The sequence below is a fragment of the Manacus candei genome, unplaced genomic scaffold, assembly GCF_025592945.1.
Source record: "Manacus candei isolate 608988 ecotype Guabito, Panama unplaced genomic scaffold, ASM2559294v1 h1tg000027l, whole genome shotgun sequence".
In the NCBI taxonomy this organism is placed as follows: domain Eukaryota; kingdom Metazoa; phylum Chordata; class Aves; order Passeriformes; family Pipridae; genus Manacus; species Manacus candei.
In genome coordinates, this window is record NW_026138075.1 from 4,985,141 (window position 1) to 4,990,523 (window position 5,383).

The window sequence follows — 5,383 nt, forward strand, 5'->3', positions numbered from 1 at the left end:
CAGTGCCATTCATCTTAAGGCATTTTTAGGTCAATAGAGTGTTAATTCTTATTCATAACAATTATATTAACCATAATATGTAGGAAATAGGATTACACTGTGGTGAAAGAAAGAAATCTTCACAGGTTTTTTCCTACCGAGATGACAATTCATATGTGAAATGGGGGACAACAGGTAGACATAGTCTGATCTGAAATCAGTAACAGCAAGGAAATCATATATGTCTGCATAAGAGATAGTAGACTCAACACATCCCAGCTCAGGCTGCCTTTCATAAGCACTGCAGCAGACCTGGACCTGACAAAAGGTAATGAAGTACTGTTACAGATGTTTACAAGAAGTACCTTCTACAAATGATGAATTATTTGCAAAAAATAATGGAAATTATTCTTTGAAAAATGAACACCTGGAGAAAGAAGACTGATATAGAAAAAGATTACATGTAGGATGAAGCTTGTCTCTAAAACATCTGCAGGGGATTAAAAGCATCTTATCTTTTATGCAGTACAGCAGAGTCAAGGATGCCTGCATTTGTCTTCCCCAGAGTAAAGGATCAAGACAAAAGATTCTGGGAACTTTGGCAAGTTTTATTTCTGGGCAAGGAATAGAAAAAGCACTGTTTCAGACATTCTCAACAGTAAGAGAATGATTTAGCTGTATGAGGAAATAGTAACTGTAGAGCGGAAATAGTAGCTTGTGCTAGTGCAGTTAAATTTTGGGAGGACAAGGCTGACAGAAGTAAATCATCCATATAGTGGTAACAGAAAGTCTCAGAAAATTGTTTTCTCAACAGTGACAAGAGGTCGGCCACAAAACACTGACGTAGAGAAGGACTGTTCTTCATGCCTTGTGGTAGGACCTTCCACTGATATCTTTGACGGGGTTCAGCTGCGTTGATGGAAGGGACTGAAAAGGCAAACATAGGTTGATCTTCTGGATGGAGCAGTATGCTGAAGAAACAGTCCTTGATGTCAATTTTTATTATGGGCCAATCTCATGGAATCATAGCCAGTGATGGCATTCCTGGCTGGAGGGTTCCTATGGTCTCAATGACCTCATTGACTTTTTGAAGGTCATGGAGGAGCCTCCATTTCCCTGAAGATTTCTGAATACAGAAAACAGGGGAATTCCACGTACTTACTGATGGTTTTATGGACCCAATTCTAACTGTCCCTCCACCAACCGTCTCAAATATCGCAGCTTGTCCCCTTTTAGGGGCCACTGGTCCACCCAAGACGGCTCTTTGGAGAGCCAATTTAGGCAAGGGAGGTGCTGCACACCAGTAGTCCCTATTGAAAAGTTGATGTTAAAAGTACTCCCCATTGTCTGACCACATCCCTCCCCCAGAGGGTGAGTGGAAGGTGTAGAATGAAAGGTCTGATCGTGGCACTTTGATTTTCCGGTCCCATTACTATTAAAAGGTCCTGAGATCGCCTCAGGATCTGTGTCCCCCCAACACCCGCAATTTCTGTTAGTGTCTGTGTGGTTGCCTAGGATCTCGACCAATCTTTCATAGCTATTATAGTTAAATCAGCTCCAGTGTCTATAAGTCCCTGCATTTTCACTGATTGGCTTACTGATGGGGATGATATAGAACAGGTCAACATTGGTCAATGGTTTAAAATAGCTTGAGACCAAGTGACCAAGGGTGGGGCAACCCCCAGCTGTACCTTAAGTTCTTCTGTGGATTGAAGCTTGGCGATTAGACTTTCTACCCAAATCTCCAAAGGAGGAGAAGGAGCCTGCAGTCTCACCAGAATTTGGTCTCTTGTCAGGCGACTGACTATCTGAGGGACCACGATGACCCCTGTTTCAGATACATCTGCCATCCCTGAAAGCATATAGGTTTCTGTAGAAGAAACAACTGAAGAAGGATTAGTTAAAACAGTTTGAACATTATCATTCCATAATGTTATTGTGGAAACAGGAAAAAGCTTTATAGAGAAACTTAGTTCATCTCCACTTCCTCTGAGATGGTGTGTATCATCGGCTGTGGAATTTTCCTCAGGGGAATTTTTGTCTTTGTGCCCCCCCAGGTGCTTTACTTCCAGTTTCCCAGCTTCCTAAGTGTTTTTGAGGAGTCTACTAGTAATCTGCCATTTACATTGTATTTTATTCTACAGTGACAGGTCCAGTGTAATCCCTTCCCACATCTTGGCACAGGCACGATGGAGGTTCTATTTGAGGACCCTTATTACAATTATCACAATAAGTTTCCACATCCTCAGTACAATGTTCTTGATAATGCCCTGTTTTCCCACACCTAAAACATCTTCTCTCATATTTGTTGCCCTGAATAATCACATTTGCCAATGCTTTCATCTTGAATTGTAATGATCCACCATCTCGGCAGGCCTGCATCGTTTCAGTAGTCGTGGGATTTTTAAGGGTCTTTAATACTCTTTGACAATCAGGGTTCGCATTTTCAACAGCTAGCTTTAAAAACAATACTTCCTGCGCTCCAGGGTTAGAAATTTGTTTAGTGATTGCTTCTTTGAGACGGGTTGCAAAATCAAAGAAGGTCTCTTTTTGTCCCTGTTGAACTTTAGAAAAGGGCTGTGTCAATGTGGAAGCATCGGTGACTATCTTGATTGCTGATAAGGCCAGATTTTTTGATCTATCAAGATAATCTAAAGGAATGCAAGACTGTGCATTATTGCTGGAATAAGGGCCTTCACCAAATAACCAATGAATTGTTTCCTCCTTTGGAACCCTTCTAGAATTTAGGGCATCTTGAGCATGTTTTTTTATTAAGCCTCACCATTCAGTTTCAAACATTGTAAATTGTGGGGTGTTAAGCACTGCTTTGGCTATGGTCCTTATATCATTCAGAGTTAATGTATAAGCAGAAAACAATGATTCAATAAGCCTGATGGCAAAGGGTGAGCTGAGGCCGTACTCAACTGTTGCTTTTTTGGTGTCTTTCAAGATTGGATATGAGACTGGCTTCCCCTCCTCCAAATAAACTGGGAAGGCCCGTAACATATCCATATCTCCATCTTCTTCTGCCCCTTGCCTGGCAGCTGACCATCTATCTAGTACAATACCATTCCCTGCTTCATTCTGTGGATGTTCAATAATATTATCTCTCATACTTATATTGGTAGCCGATGGTCCGGTCTAGAGGTGGTCATTTTGCCAGATGTTTACATCTGGTAGATCGGAAGTGTCATTTGGGCCACCATCTTGGGAAGGGTCGAAGGTATCATGTAAGCTGCCATCTTGAGAAGGGCCAGAAGCATCATGTGAACCGCCATCTTGGAAAGGGCTGGAAGTACCCAGATGGCCACCATTTTGGAAAGGGCTAGAACTACTCAGATGGCTACCATTTTGGGAAGGGCTGGAATTATCCAGATGGCCGCCATTTTGGGAAGGGCTGGAGGTACCCGGCTGGCCACCATCTTGGATTTCAATCTTAGTTCCCTCCCCAGAAACTCAGATTAATATTTCTTGGAAATTATGGTCACGCCCACCATTTTGAGAGTTACTGGATTCTTCAACACAGGTTAATGTTCCCCCAACGCCATTAGATGATTTCTAATGTGGTTAGTTTCGTTAGTGGAAGGGGTCTCGGTGCCATTTTGAGCAATAGGTTCTAATGGTGAGGGCTTTTCTCTGGTGTTAAGGTTAAGGGATTTGGGTCCCTCTCATCTTCTCTCCCACTGTTTGAGGATTTCTAGGACAATCCTCCATGCAATTTGGGCTTTGAAAGCATACTGGTCTGCTTTCTCTACAGCTTTCCAAAGCACTCTCCCCATTTGGTCCCATTGCTCATAATTTAGCTGATCGGGGATTTTTTCTTTGTTTTTATCAAGCCATCTGGACAAGGATTTTAGGGAGTCCTTATCCAAAGAGTGTGCCTGGGCGAGTATTATTATTTTCAGGCTCTGGTAAGAATCCCTTTTGGATTTTGACATCCAGGCTCCCATTTTATATTAAATTGTGGAGAGGGGGGTGGAAAGGAATATCTTTGGGGCTGGTCACCTCTGTCAGTCATCAGACTAGGTGCTATGGAGCCTGCCAGTCGTGGACTCGCTACCCCTATACAGTCCCCGGGAGTCGCTGGCGCTAATGGTTCAATACCATAGCGAGATGCCGTCACAGGGGGCGAGTTCCCTCAATATGAGGGACCTCTAGCTCCGCCCCATGTTCGGCGCCAGATGACGCAACCCGTTGGGAAAGAGGGTTCAACCACCTCGGACTACAGGCAAAAATGGTCCTTTATTGAGGTGAGAATCAGACTTAAATAGGTCAGGAGGGAAGGAACTGGAAAAAGGGGAGGAGTTTGGGAGGGACATGCAAATACAAACCAATGGCGGGAGAATAAGGGCAGAGATATTCAAACAAGGGATTACTAAGGAATTAGATACTGCAATGCAGCATTTTTGAACCAATCACGAACAAGGGCGCAAATTGAGGTACCAAAGACTGAGGGACATGTGGTAAACTGACAATCAAAGGGATATTATAAGGCAATAACATTCCAAACATTCAACATTAACATTACTGATGAGTATAAAGTACTTTAACAATCCAACTCCTTAAACAAAGGTAGAAAAGGTGCATTATTCTTGTGTTCCAAGAACTTCCTCGCAGATTTCTATGTTTGCCTTCCACTGCTCATAGACACAATCCTCCGTAGCACACTTCTCCTGGTCTCCCACAGCCACTCAACGGGCAAAGCTGATTGATGCATGGGAGAGTAATTTTTTTGTTAGTCATCATGAAAAATAATAGTGTTAGGCCTTGAGAAAAATTAAAAAGTTTACTTGAACCTAAGGTAACACGTAAATAATTTCCACTGGGGAATAGATGGAAGAAGTCAAATGGTGACCATGTTGCAGTTTATTGCTACCAGAAACTTAAACTGGCTGTTTAATTTATGCAGGAATGAGGGTCAGTAGAGAAATGTAGAATCACAGAAGATTAAGGAAATTCTGTGAAAATCCCACAGAACCTCAATAATTTATTTTTTTGTCAGTTTTGAAAAATCTCTGATTTAAGGGGCATCTAGGAAACGAAGATATTTGTTTGAATCATTCTAGTCATCAAATAATGTAAATCCTACATATGGCAGCTGTATTAGACTTTATTTTCCCAAACAAAAATCCCTATAGTGCATGCTGCCAAATCTTATCCTTCCTATTGTATCAATTTCTTTAATAGCTTCCAACATAGGAAGCACTTTCTAACACAGAAAGCACTTTGTAATATATATATATTTTTTTTTATTTGAATAGGAGTAGCTTTTTTGGTGCCTCTTTAAGTACCTAATTGAGCTATGAATTTTTATACTCAATAAAAGTATATCTAGAGAAAACAAATTTCCCAACTAACTTATTTTATCTAACAATTTTACTTTTTAGAAAGTTGAATTATATGT

At 41.4% G+C, this 5,383-nt stretch overlaps 1 long non-coding RNA gene across 1 annotated transcript; it reads right to left on the reverse strand.

The window, feature by feature from the left end:
- Positions 1 to 596: 596 nt before the first annotated feature.
- Positions 597 to 4,111, reverse strand: LOC127471971 (uncharacterized). Its single transcript, XR_007904817.1, has 3 exons — positions 3,985 to 4,111; positions 1,755 to 1,864; positions 597 to 906 (listed from the first exon to the last, which is right to left on the reverse strand). It is a non-coding gene; the product is annotated as an uncharacterized LOC127471971 (long non-coding RNA).
- Positions 4,112 to 5,383: the final 1,272 nt, after the last annotated feature.